Raw genomic sequence first — 15,604 nt, 5'->3', positions numbered from 1 at the left:
TCTATCAAATAAGACATAGACAGGTGTCAATCGTCAATATAGTTAATAACTATTATTAATAGTTAAGTAAATATTTACAGCATGGGTGAAAATGTTTTGAATTTTATTATGATTTCGCTTCGTTACCTAAGTTAACACATACAGAGTATTAGGAAAATTATTAAATGTTTTATAACAGCATGACAAAGAAATCTATACGAATTCGGGTACATTCATTGTAAAGTGATTTGTAAGAAATTTTTGTCCGTCGATATCTCTCTAATATTGTTATACCATTCACCACATCATGGAGGGTATACTCACTCTGTCATTCAGTTTGTATCATATCGAAATATCCGCGGGAAACGTTATAACTTATGGTAGTAACCCACAAAAGAGGTGATAGAATCCCTCCATGTGGCGTTCCTTGTCCAACTTTGTCTCTTATTTTAACGTCTTATAGACGGCAGCTTATCTATCTATTCCTTAGCATTTGGTTTGTCCAGTTTCTTAGGGTCCTGTCTGCCTGAAACTTGTCTAAAAAGTGGATCAGCGTATCGGTGCTGACGCTGTTAAAAGTGCCTTCGATGCATTTCGAAGGTTCTCTCTATATGGTGTCAGTTTTTCTATATGCGGTTTCCACTGATCTTACTTTAACGTAGACATGTTGTTTGTATTTAAGTATAACGTTGGGGATGCAATACCAAAATCTTATTGCCCGATAAGTTTATCTTCATTTTTACTCAGGACAATGGAACGGACGGTCGACACCATGATAGACCGTCCGTTCCATTGTCTTGAGTAAGAATGAAGTTAAACTTATCGGGCGATAAGATTTTGGTATTGCATAATTTTCTTTGGGATAAAGACTATCCTAGCCTCCTGCCAGGCTATATGCAAATTTTAAGCAAGCGTTGAAGGTCCCGACTAGTTTGGACGCAATAAGGTCCACTTCCCTCTGTAGTAGAGCCGGGAAGATCTGGTCTGGTCTAGTTGCTTTATATGGTAAATAGCTCAAAATGGCTTGTTTGACCATTAAGTTGTCGATTTTTGGTGCCTCTTCCAATGTGTAAACACACTCCGTCGATGCCTCAGTGTTGCCATGGTATTCGACGGGAAGTGCGTTTTCGAATACCATGGCTAAAAGTGAGGCATCGACGGAGTGTGTTTACTCATCGGAAGACGCACCAAAAATCGACAGATTAAAGGTCAAACAAGCCATATAAATCGGTTAAATAGACATGTGTATGAACCGACAAAAATATGGATTGGATTAAAGCTCAAAAAATTTCGGGGGATATCGATAGATAGGGCTTTTGTACCATACTTGCCTACGAAAAACATAATATCGCTCTAAACAGGGCCACTAGGAAAACCTTCGGTAAAATTTCCAAAGAATCCTCGAAGAGACCCTTAACCACACAAAAATGTGGTAACCCCAAGGTTGCTGCGTTTATGAGATATAGCGCGTGCCAATTTAGCGAATATTTTCGGGCTATTGTGGGGGAGGTACCGGAAGGAGTGGACCTATATTCGAAGAAATATTACGATATCCAAAGTGTGGACGACGGTTCGAGCTCTCCAGCTATTACATACACGTTTTGGGTTGTTTTCTCAAGAAGTATAGACTTGCCACTGAAAAAACTTTTACTGTCGAGGCAGCGAATGCAAGATGCTTCAACAAAAATCAAATTGATACGAGAGCAGGTCTTAATGTGAATTTAACCGAAATTTTGTGTGGGGGGTACCTGAAGGAGTGAACAAATATAGTCCATATTCGAATCTGATCTATATTTGGTAGATATAATAGGATGTGCAAAGTATGAACCAATCAGTCACTGCCTTCAAGAGTTATCGTGCGCACAATGTTTACGAACATTTTTGAACTTTTGTGGGGGAGGTACCTTAAGGAGTGGACCGATATGACTTTTCTTTGAACTTAAACTAATAAAGCGGGTCAAATTTGTTGTAGGATTTATCAGAATGTTCCATTTTACTAAACTAAACCAAACAAGTGAGCCAAGGCTATAGTCGGGTCGGGGCCGACTATGTGATACCCTACACCACTACCCCTGTTCATAAGCTCTTGACTGAAAAATTTCGTAGTTTGATTGCACAAAAAACAGAAAAAGGGATGCATTACCGACTATTGCGATATCTCTGTTGTTTGACCACCTATGACAACCTACTTCACATCGTTGTAAAGGTGATATTTGTTACTGTCCTTGCCTTGCCTTGAGAGATATTAGCTTTGAAATAAAACGTTGGCCTTTTCTCCAAATAAGTTTTTTCACATTCCGACCCCTGAATAAAATCAAAAGCTTTTTTCCTCTGTAGGATCCCCCTTAACCCCCAAAATTTCGTGACGATCCGATCAAAATTACGACCTGTAGCGTGATTACAAAAAAATGAAAAAAGGGATGTATTGCCGACTATTGCGATATCTCCGTTATGTGGCCACCTACGAAAACCTATTTTGCATCACTGTAAAGATGGGATTTTCTACTTTCATAGTCGGACTTTGTTTTTAGAAGATCCCCAACCAAAGCTGTGATATTCGTCATTATTATTAAAATCGCAAGAATGGAAAGTTGGATTCTATTAGCGGCTATTGCGATATCTTCGTGATCAAACACCTACGAGAACCTACTTTACGTCATTAGAAAGGTGATATTTTCTACTTTCATGGTCAGGTTTTGCTTTTGGTATACCCCATATAGAAGCTGAGATATTCGCTTTGGAAAAAACGTTGTCTTTTTATCCAAATAAGTTTTTTGCCCATTACGAGCCCTAAATATTATCCGACCATCACCAAAATCAATGGGCTTATTCACCTGTGAGACCCCCATTAACCCTCAAAATTTCGTGACGATCCGATCAAAATTGCGACCTGTACCGTAATTTCCAAACAAGTGAGCAAAGGCTATAGTCGGGACGGGGCCGACCATGTGATACCCTACACCACTACCCCTGTGCATAAGCTTTTCACTGGTAAACATTTCTTTTAGGGAATATAATCCGACTACCACCAAACATAATATGCCTCTTTCTCTCTGGGACCCCCCATAAGCAACCAAAATTTCGTGACCATCCGATCAAAATTACGACCTGTAGCTTGATTGCAAAAATGGAAGAATGGGATGCATTACCGACTATTGTGGTATCTCCCTTGTTTGACCACCTTCGCCAATCTGCTTTACACCAATGTAAAGGTAATATTTTCTTCTTCCATTGACAGGCTTTGCCGTTGGAATACCCCTACTAGAAGCCGAGGTATTCACAAAGAATAAAACTTTGAATTTGACTCCACATACGTTTTTCCCCATTCCGACCCCTAAATATTATCCGACTATCACCAAAATCAATAGGCTTCTCCCTATGTGGGGCCCCCATCTACCCCCAAAAATTTCGTCACTATCCGATCAAAATTCCAACTTCTAGCGTGATTACAAAAAATGGAAAAATTGGGTATATTACTGAATTTTGCAATCTCTCGGTTTGCCCACTTACGCCAACATACTTTGCATCAATATAAACGAGATCTTTTCTTCTTTCATTGACGGGTATTCCTTTTGGAATACTCCAACCAGAAGCGGAGATATTCGCATAAAAAAAACGTTGATTTTTTTCCACATAAGCTTTTCGTTTATTCCGACTCCTGAATATTATCCGACCATCACCAAACTAAATAGGCTTCTTCCTCTGTGGGACCCCCATTAACTCCCAAAATTTCGTGACGATCCGATCAAAAATTGCGACCTGTAGCGTGATTACAAAAAAATCGGAAAATGGAATGCATTATCGACTATTGCCATATCTCTGATGTTTGACCACCTACGACAACTTACTTTACATCGTTGTAAAGGTGATATTTTCTACTTTCCTTGCCAGGTTTTGCTTTAGATATACCTCTTAAGGAAACAGAGATATTGGCTTTGAAATAAAACGTTGACCTTTCTCCAAATAAGTGTTTGCCCATTCCGATCCCTGAATATTATCCGACCATCATCAAAATCAATAGGCTTCTTTCCCTTTGGGACCCCCATTAACCCTCAAAATTTCGCGACGATCCGATCAAAATTGCGACCTGTAGCGTGATTACAAAAAAAAAATCGGAAAATGGGATGCATTATCGACTATTGCCATATCTCTGCTATTTGACCACCTACGAAAACCCACTTTACATCGTTGCAAAGGTGATATTTTCTACTTTCCTTGCCAGGTTTTGCTTTAGATATACCTCTTAAAGGAACAGAGATATTGGCTTTGAAATAAAATGTTGACTTTTCTCCAAATAAGTGTTTGCCCATTCCGACCCCTAAATATTATCCGATCATCACCAAAATCAGTAGGCTTCTTCCTCTGTGGGATCCCCATTAACCACCAAAATTTCGTGACGATCCGATTAAAATTGCGACCTGTAGCGTGATTACAAAAAAATCGGAAAATGGGATGTATTACCGACTATTGCGATATCTCCGTTATTTGGTTACCTACGCCGACCTAGTTTGCATTATTGTAAAGACGGGATCTTCTACTTTCATAGTCAGGCTTTGCTTTTAGAAAGTTTTCAACCAAAGCTGTGATATTCGTCAAAATAATTAAAATCGCAAAAATGAAAATTGGGGTTTTATTTGCTACTATTGTGATATCTTCGTTGTTTGATCACCTACGAGCACCTACTTTACATCATTAGAAAGTTGATATTTTCTACTCTCATTGTCAGGTTTTGCTTTTGGCATACCCCATATAGAATCTGAGATATTCGCTTTGGAAAAAAACGTTGTCTTTTTATCCACCTAAGTTTTTTGCCCTTTCCGACCCCTAAATATTATCCGACCTTCACCAAAATCAATAGGCTTCTTCCCCTCCGGGACCCCCATCAGCGTTCAAAATTTCGTGACGATCCGATCAAAATTGCGACCTGTAGCGTGATTACAAGGTTTAGATGGACAGACGGACAGACGGACGGACGGACGGACGGACTGACGGACGGACACACATAGCCAGATCGACTCAGCTCGTCGAGACATTCATTTTGGTATATATAAGTATGGGTCTACGACCATTATTTCGATACGTTACAAACTTTTTGGCGAAAACCAACTTATAATACCCTCCCCACATAGTGGTGTAGGGTATAAAAAATGGAAAAATGGGATGTATTACCGACTATTGCGATATCTCCGTTATTTGGTCACCTACGCCGACCTAGTTTGTATCATTGTAAAGACGGGATTTTCTACTTTCATAGTCGGACTTTGTTTTTGGAAGATCCCCAACCAAAGCTGTGATATTCGTATTATTATTAAAATCGCAACAATTTAAAGTTGGGTTCTATTAGCGGCTATTGTGATATCTCCGTTGTTTGATCACCTACAAGAACCTACTTTACATCATTAGAAAGGTGATATTTTCTACTTTCATGGTCAGGTTTTGCTTTTGGTATACCCCATATAGAAGCTGAGATATGCGCTTTGGAAAAACGTTGTCTTTTTATCCAAATAAGTTTTTTGCACATTACGACCCCTAAATATTATCCGACCATCACCAAAATCAATAGGCTTCTTCCTCTGTGAGACCCCCATTAACCCTCAAAACTTCGTGACATTCTGATCAAAATTGCGACCTGTAGCGTGATTTCCAAAAAATGGAAAAATGGGATGTATTACTGACTATTGCGATATCTCCGTTATTTGGTCACCTACGCCGACCTAGTTTGCATCGTTGTAAAGATGGAATCTTCTTCTTTCATAGTCAGGCATTGCTTTTGGAAAGTATTCAGCCAAAGCTGTAATATTCGTCATTATTATTAAAATCGCAAAAATGAAAATTTGGGTTTTATTTGCGACTATTGTGATATCTTCGTTGCTTGATCACCTACGAGAACCCACTTTACATCGTTAGAAAGTTGATATTTTCTGCTTTCATTGTCAGGTTTTGCTTTTGTCATACCCCGTATAGAAGCTGAAATATTCGCTTTGGAAAAAAACGTTGTCTTTTTATCCAAAAACGTTTTTTGCCCATTCCGACCCCTAAATATTATCCGACCATCACCAAAATCAATAGGCTTCTTCCCCTCGGGGACCCCCATCAACATCCAAAATTTGTGACGATCTGATCAAAATTGCGACCTGTAGCGTGATTACAAGGTTTAGATGGACAGACGGACGGACGGACTGACTGACGGACACACATAGCCAGATCGACTCAGCTCGTTGAGACATTCATGTTGGTATATATAAGTATGAGTCTACGACCATTATTTCGATGCGTTACAAACTTTTTGGCCAAAACCAACTTATAATACCCTCCCCACATAGTGGTGTAGGGTATAAAAATTGCGCAATATTTGCATGGGTAGTACAATTTTTCAATTTTATTTGATTCAAACCTATTCTGATGACAAATTTGGACACTTTTTGTACATTTTTTATTATAATTGGGATATTTTCCGAAAATATGGCAACACCGTCAAGTTTTTTCTTAGGAATGTTGGCATAATATAGGACTCTCAAAAAGTAAATAGTAGGGATCTGTAATACGAACACATCAGAAGATACTTTACATATATAAAAAGAAAAAAAAATCAAACCTATCCAGATGATCGCTAGTGTATATTGTAATGTCTTCTAGTTCTGAAGATTGAGAGATTAGCAGTGTCTTAGGGGTAGTTTACACTATATGTAAATGTCACATGACATGAAATTTTCCATCATTATATAGTCTCTAATATGTGCAATATTGGGGATTTTCCTTACGCCATTACGCCAGCAAAAATGTAATAAAATTACGTCTCCACATTGCCTGCGTGGGTAGATATGGAATGTTTTTATTTCGTGTCATATGACATTTACATATAGTGTAAACTACCCCTTAGAACGCTAAGATGTTAGCAACATTGTCTGTTTGTTTTTGTTGTGAATTTTTATTTATTGTTGTCTTATTAGGACGACGGCCATTATTTATGACCGTTTTAATAAATTGATTTCATAAAAATATAATTTCCAAGTGGTTTGGGAGCTTTCTTAATATTTAACACACTTAGAGCTGACATTTTTTATTTTTGCGATAAAACTTAAAATTTTATATGAAAATGATATTTTTGAGGATTTTTAAGCGTTTTTGATTCTATACAAGACACTAGGTTGACCACGGTGCTCTTGAAGCAACTTTAAATGGAAGCTGCTTACACCCGGGAAGCTTTTGCGGATTCTGAAACTACAATGTTCATAGATGAGAAAAATCAAAAAACAAAAACAATCGCCGGAGCGCTTTTTAAATAAATCGTGATTGCGTTCGGAATTTTGAACATTTTCTACAAGATTGACCTTTATAATAATTTCGTAGGTTTTGCAGTTATTGAGATATAGAAGTTCAAATTGGGATAATGCATTGACTGTATCGCCTCCTTATAAACAATGTCATGACTGCAATTTCCCAACTTAAACTTATATATCTCGAAAATGGTACAACCTAGGAAAAAATTATGAACGCCAATCTTGTGGAGAATTATCACAGCTAAAAATTCTCTCTAGTCCCATTTCGATAAGACTTTCCGTTTTCAAGCAAATCGTGAAAACCTAACAAAAAAGCTAAAAATGTGACCTGAGCATCTATATATCTCAAAAAGGTAAAACCTAAGAACAAGTCATAACGGTCAATCCTCTATTGAACTTTTACAGCTTCAAAATGTTCTTAAGCTCCATTTCGATAGGACTTGCGGCTTCCAAGCAAAATCGCGAAAACCTAAAATAAACCTAAAAATGTGAATTTTGACCGCCATTTATTTAAAAATCCCTTCAACGATTTTTTCTTGTTTTTAGATTTTTTTCTCATCTATGAACATTGCTGTTTCAGAATCAGCAAAAACTTCCCGGGTGTAACCGGTTTTCACTTAAAGTTAGTTAGGGCACACCATGTATGAACTTGTTTTATAAGGTAGCGATACAGTAAATGTATTGCCCCGATTTGAACTTCTATATCGCAATAACGGTAAAACCTATGGAATTATCATGAAGATCAATCTTGTAGAGAATTTCCATAGCTACAACATTATCTTTAGTCCGATTTCTATAGGACTTGCGGTTTCCAAGCAAAATCGCGATACCCTAAAAACCCCTAAAAATGTCAATTTGAATCGCGATTTATTTAAAAAGCGCTCCGGCGATTTTTGTTTTGTCTTTGATTTTTCTCATCTATGAACATTGCAGTTTCAGAATCCGCAAAAACTTCCCAGGTGTAAGCCACTTCCATTTAAAGTTGCTGAAAGAGCACCGAGTGACTTGATAAAAAAGGCTTCAAATTTGCAATAATGTTTGTATAAATAGAAGTGATCAAACTCAGCCTTTGTCTTCTAGCCATTCACATCCGATATTCCTGATTAGCTGAAATGTTGCAAGGGCCTAATATTTTCTGGATTTTAATTCACCACTGAATACTTAAAACAACCTACATTTATATGTTATACGTATAATATCACTGTGCAACACGAAATTTATTAACCATATTATGACACCGCAGCGTGATAGAAGACCATAAAAGAGAGGACACGTGTCTCGCCGTTGGACCCATAGAGACCTGAGGCTTTGATGTCAAAAGGGTGATTTAGCCAGGACTATATCTTCCAAACCGTTAGGAAATTTGAATTTATCTCAGAGGCAAAGTTGTAGATCTTGTCTTAAAGAACAAAAATTGTGAACACATATAATCCATCATCATTTGAAAGATCAAAATCGCCAAGGTCAAATTTCTTTTAAAATTTTCATCGGATTTTGGTCTACAGCTATCAAACCGAATATGGTTAATAAAACATAACTCAAAAAACAAGTGAGCAAAGGCTATAGTCGGGACGGGGCCGACCATGTGATACCCTACACCACTACCCCTGTGCATAGGCTTTTCACTGGTAAACATTTCTTTTAGGGAATATAATCCGACTACCACCAAAAATAATATGCCTCTTTCTCACTGGGACCCCCATAAGCAACCAAAATTTCGTGACCATCCGATCAAAATTATGACCTGTAGCTTGATTGCAAAAAATGGAAGAATTGGATGCATTACCGACTATTGTGGTATGTCCCTTGTTTGACCACCTTCGCCAACCTGCTTTACACCAATGTAAAGGTAATATTTTCTTCTTCCATTGACAGACTTTGCCGTTGGAATACACCTACCAGAAGCCGATATATTCACAAAGTATAAAACTTTCAATTTGTCTCCAAATGAGTTTTCCCCATTCCGACCCCTAAATATTAGCCGACTATCACCAAAGTCAATAGGCTTCTTCCTCTGTGGGGCCCCATCTACCCCCAAAATTTTATCACTATACGATCAAAATTCCAACTTGTAGCGTGATTAAAAAAAATTGAAAAATTGTGTATATTACTGAATTTTGCAATATCTTGGTTTGCTCTCTTAGGCCAACATACTTTGCATCAATATAAACGAGATCTTTTCTTCTTCCATTGACGGGTATTCCTTTTGGAATACTCCAACAAGAGGCGGAGATATTCGCATAAGGAGAAAACGTTGACTTTTCTCCACATAAGCTTTTCGCTTATTCCGACTCCTGAATATTATCCGCCCTTCACCAAACTAAATAGGCTTCTTCCTCTTTAGGACCCGCATCAACTCCCAAAAAATTCGTGACGATCCGATCAAAATTGTGACCTGTAGCCTGATTACAAACAAATCGGAAAATGGGATGCATTACCGACTATTGCGATATCTCTGTGATATTTTCTACTTTCCTTGCCAGGTTTTGCTTTTGATATACCTCTTAAAGAAACAGAGATATTCGCTTTGAAATAAAACGTTGACTTTTTCTCCAAATAAGTTTTTTGCCCATTCCGACCCCTGAATATTATCCGACCATCACCAAAATCAATAGGCTTCTTCCCCTCCGCGACCCCCATCAACATCCATAACTTCGTGACGATTCGATCAAAATTGAGACCTGTAGCGTGATTTCCAAAAAAGTGGAAAAATGGGATGTATTACCGACTATTGCGATATCTCCGTTATTTGGTCACCTACGCCAACCTACTTTGCATCCCTGTAAAGATGGGATTTTCTACTTTCATAGTCAGACTTTGTTTTTGGAAGATCCCCAACCGAAGCTGTGATATTCGTCATTATTATTAAAATCGCAAAAATAAAAAGTTGGGTTCTATTATCGGCTATTGCGATATACTCGTTGTTTGATCACCTACAAGAACCTACTTTACATCATTAGAAAGGCGATATTTTCTTCTTTCATGGCCAGGTTCTGCTTTTGGTATACCCCGTATAGAAGCTGAGATATTCGGTTTGGAAAAAAACGTTGTCTTTTATCCACATACGTTTTTTGCCCATTCCGACGCCTAAATATTATCCGACCATCACCAAAATCAATAGGCTCCTTCCCCTCCGGGACCCCCATCAACATCCAAAATTTCGTGACGATCCGATCAAAATTGCGACCTGTAGCGTGATTACAAGGTTTAGATGGACAGACGGACGGACGGACGGACGGACGGACTGACGGACGGACACACATAGCCAGATCGACTCAGCTCGTCGAGACATTCATTTTGGTATATATAAGTATGGGTCTACGACCATTATTTCGATGCGTTACAAACTTTTTGGCCAAAACCAACTTATAATACCCTACCCACATAGTGGTGTAGGGTATAATTACACACAGTGTATATGTATGTCGGTGTAATAATGCAATAAAAAAATGTTGAGAAATGTAAACTTTATTTTGACGCTCACTGTATATTTATTGCATGTGTTTAGGGTGAAAAAAATCAAAATATTATAATGTGTAACGAATTGATAAGAAAGTATTCGATAACTAGTTATCAAAAATGTGTTTGTATCTTGATTTAAATGTATAGTCATTTAATAGGTGTTAACTTTGAATTATAGCAGAAAATTAAATTTTTTAGGTAATGTAAGCTAGTAAAGTCTCGGCAAAGCTCTGCAATGGAAATGAAAATTGAAGTTGAGTCATTGACTCGTGCCGAATGCAGAAAATGTTATGTGATCTTGCTTGCATTTGCTCGAGAAGAATTATCTAACTTTTTTCAGGATACCATATATTTAATACAATATCTACTTTTTTGAAGTCAGGGTTAAAACTCATAGTAATGTTACCAATTTGGAGTCTATAGGATTCTGCTGTGTTTTAAAACAAAAATATATAGAAACTTTTTTAAATTTCGCCAAGTATAGTAAAAATATGTTACATTATATTATCGGATTTTGATGGTAAGGGCACCGAATAATTTGAAGGCACATTAACATTAAAAATAAAACGAAACACAACTAAAAAAGGTTCTATGAGTAGTGCACGTCGATGACTTCAATTCTATGGACAAACAACAGACTTTTCAGTTTTGGTCTGCAAAGGGATAAGGTAAAAGTATGTCACATCACCCCCGTCAGGGGTAACAATCTTGACGCGATGCGGGGGCTTAGGTCACAATTTTCTGTGCTCGACATGTCATTCTGAATGACGACCTAATATTCATTCTATATGGCATCCTGTACATTCTGAATGAAGACCTAGTATTCATTCTACATGACATCTTGAACACAGAAAAGTGTGACTGACCAAAGGTTATCCACCTTTGTCACAACCCAAGCAGGCGAACTGATAATCCACAGCTCACCTTTAGGTGAGTGACATATATATACACTTTTAAGATCAAGGTGATGGAGTTGTGCCGAGGATCTGAATGGCCGACAAGTGTCTAAAGAAGTCTGGTCGCTAGCAACTCCCCCTCGACGCCAGGGCACGGGTCGGGGGTACTTATAATTAGCCTAGTCTGCGCAAGCCGTCACTGCGTACGATGGTCCATCCCCTTACGGCACACTCGTGGGAACAATCTATGGAAAAAAATACTAAAAAAACAAACAAAAACCAAACCAAAACTACCCCTCGGATGCAGTGTGGCAACTCTTCCGAGGATGAACTTTTAGCCTCCAGCCAGGAGCTGGCAGCTAGCCAACCAAGTGTAGTCAGCACTGCAAACAGCTCTGACTCACTTCAGCAACATAAAACAAACACACAAACTCTGACCGTCACTGAAGATGGTCAGTCTAACAAAAAGAAAAAAAGCCCGTCCGACGTTCGTAAGGCCCTGTACCAGAAGGCAAAGTATATTCTCAGCAAAATTGCTAAGAATGCTGCAGAAGGTACAGTCCATGAACGGGATGAAGAAGACAAAATTACCTACACCAAAATCGTAGAGGAATACGAAAAAGCTAAAGCCTCTAAAAATGATCAACCAACATCCTCCAAGCGTGAACGCTCTCGCACAGAGGACAACAAGCCCGCAAAGAGGAAAAAGTTAAAGCATAACACAACTGCCTCTTCAACAATAAAACGCCCATTCAACGAAGTCGTTAAGGATAACCTGATGGTTGCCGTGGCCAACGACAAGAATGACAAGCTGTCCCCTATCACCACAGCGGAATGGGGCATGGTAGAAACAAAGTTGTCAGAACAAGTTATGGAACATGTTTTCGCAAACGACGATTCTCCTGTGCCCCATTTCGACTCTAGCGAGGTACACCGTGGTTATAGGGTAATCAAATGCATGGACGAGTTCTCAAAAGGATTCTTGGAGAAATGTATCGCAAAGATCAGCGATGCCTGGGAAGACATCAGCCTGCGGCTGATACCAGCCCAAGATATCCCTATGAGACCTCGAGCCAGAGTTTGGTTGCCCAAGATAGACTGCGACGGCCCCAAATTACTGCAAGGTCTGGCGAAAATGAACAAAGACGTTCCAATGGATGAATGGTCTGTAATCGCCATAGAACCACCCAATAATAATAGCATGAGCTTGGTTCTCTCGATAACAGAGGCCGGAGTAGAGGCACTGGAGAGACTAGGCAACAAACTGTTCTTTGGCGCAAGGGAGGCCAAAGTTAAAATATTACGCCCACTTGGCCCGAACGGAGAAGACGATGGTGTTGACGTCGACGATGCCGAAAAGCTGCTCGATAATATGCAGCTAGAGGGGCCATCCACATCATCCCCTCATTAAACTATGCTTAAGGTCGTTCAGATCAATCTGAAGCACTCTAGGGTAGCTTCAGATAACCTGAGGATCCTTCTGGTGGAGAAGGATCTAGACATAGGCATTATACAAGAACCATACGTCTTCGAGAATGAAGTAAAGGGACTTGATAGCAGAGAATACAATACATTATACATGAAGGATAAAGGTAAGCCAAGATCATGTCTAATTGTTAAAAAAAACATAAATGCATTTCTGTGTCCTCAGTATAGTACAGCGGACTTCACCGTGGCAAGAGTGGAACTGAAAAATGGTAAACAGTTCTTTATCGCATCCTCTTATATGGCCCACTCAAGGGAAGCACCACCAAGCGAGGTCTGGGACACCTTGGGGGCCATACACCCACACAACACCATTATCATCGGCTGCGACGCAAATGCAAGACATACCCTGTGGGGTAGCTCTGAAATCAACGACAGAGGTGAGTCAGTTTTAGATTTCATTAATACTAACAATCTCACTATATGCAATAGAGGTACTAACCCAACCTTTGTATTTCCAAGCTCGGATAACTTTAGGGGATGGCAAGATGTCATTGATCTAACCTTAGTATCCGATAAACGACATATTGAAATTGCTAATTGGATGGTATCCGATAAGAATTCTTTCTCAGATCACAATTGGATACTATTTAATATATCTGAAAAAGAAACGCCAACAAATTGCTTTCGCAACCCCAAAAGAACAAACTGGGAGAAATTTAATAGGGTTTTAAAAGATAAACTCCCCAGCTCTCCTCAAAAAGGCGACACTACAACATGTATTGACAAAGCTGTATCTATTCTGGAGAAATCACTAGACACAGCCTTTAAAGTATCCTGTCCAATGACACGATCGAAAAAACACTATCCACCATGGTGGACATCCGAACTCTCTAAACTGCGTAAAGAGTCACGGAAAGCTTTCAATGCCAGCTACCAAAGCGGATCCTGGCAGTCATACAAGGATAAGCTAAAGGAATACAAAAAAGCCATAGCCAAAGCAAAAAAGCAATCATGGGTTGATTTTTGCGGATCGTTAGAAAATACCAAAGATACAGCCAGACTAAGCAAAGTTATGGCAAAAGGTCATTCGAATCCTACCTATATAAAGAGAAACAACGGCACCTGGTCCGAAAACTCAGCCGAATCTCTTGAAATCCTTCTTACCACGCACTTCCCCGGCTGCTCGGACAGTACCGAAGAAATGCGACCCATTACAGCTGTAGATAAAAACAACAGTGAAGTTGATAAGATAATAAGTCCGAGTAAAGTCACGTGGGCTATAAACAGCTTCTCCCCCTACAAATCTCCAGGACCAGATGGAATCATACCAAAAATGCTACAATGTGCAGAGGAAATAATAAATCCTTGGCTAGTATACATCTATAGTAGATGTATCTCCCTTAACTACGTTGCAACGAGTTGGAGACAGGTAAAGGTTGTCTTCATACCCAAAGCAGGAAAACGTAGTCACGAAAATGCTAAAGACTTCAGACCAATAAGCCTTTCATCATTTCTACTTAAGACGCTCGAAAGACTCATCGACGTGTATATTCGAGAAAAGATGGAAAACTCAAACATCATATCTTCTAGCCAACATGCCTATATTAAAGGGCGCTCGACGGATACAGCCCTACACGAAGTCGTTAGGACTATAGAGAAGTCCTTAGAGCACAAACAATTTACTCTAGCTGCTTTCCTGGACATAGAAGGTGCCTTTAACAACGTCAGTACATCAGCTATAAAACAAGCACTAGATAACTTCGGCGTGGAATCACTCATCAGTAGTTGGATTACCACCATGCTGCAAAGCAGAGTTATTAATGCCACACTGGGAAACAGTACACTGTCAAAGCACGTGAACAGAGGAACTCCACAGGGAGGAGTTATCTCGCCATTACTTTGGCTCCTTGTCATCAACGAAATTCTCAATAAACTTGACCACATGGGGATTAAGGTGGTTGCCTATGCGGACGATGTGGTAATACTCGTCTCTGGTTTGTTTCCGACCGTAATAAGTGACATTATGAGCGGAGCCCTGAGATCGCTAGATACTTGGGCCACAAGATGTGGTCTGGGAGTGAATCCAGGGAAAACTGAGATGGTGCTATTCACTACAAAGACCAAATATGCAATACCTAATCTCCCAAGACTGCGAGGTCAAGAAATACCCCTATCAGATCATGCCAAGTACCTAGGAATCATCCTAGATTCTAAGCTGTCATGGAAACGTAACGTGGAACACCGTGCTCACAAAGCAACTGTTGCATATTACGCATGTCGCAAATTGTTTGGAAGCCGATGGGGCCTCAAACCTAAAATGGTGCTATGGATGTACACCAGCATAATCAGACCAATTCTCACTTATGGAGCACTAGTGTGGTGGCCAGCAGTGGACAAGAAAATAACACAGAAAAAACTATACAGCATACAAAGATCTGCATGCATCGGGGCAACAGGGGCGATGCGAACGTGTCCGGCCGAAGCCCTCAATATAATGATGCACATTTTGCCAATTGATTTACACATCAAAGCAACAGCAACATGTAATGCAGTAAGACT

The 15,604-nt window shown here is 39.3% G+C and overlaps 1 protein-coding gene across 2 annotated transcripts in view; it reads right to left on the bottom strand.

Annotated features, from left to right (window-relative positions):
• LOC141394645 (uncharacterized) overlaps window positions 1-15,604 on the bottom strand; it is a 218,598-nt gene that overhangs the window by 52,934 nt on the left and 150,060 nt on the right. The window lies entirely within an intron of this gene.

The sequence above is a fragment of the Musca autumnalis genome, unplaced genomic scaffold, assembly GCF_047663935.1.
Source record: "Musca autumnalis isolate F117 unplaced genomic scaffold, ASM4766393v1 scaffold_2, whole genome shotgun sequence".
Lineage (NCBI taxonomy): Eukaryota > Metazoa > Arthropoda > Insecta > Diptera > Muscidae > Musca > Musca autumnalis.
The sequence above is the reverse complement of the archived record's forward strand: the minus strand, read 5'-3'. Positions and strand labels throughout refer to the sequence as shown.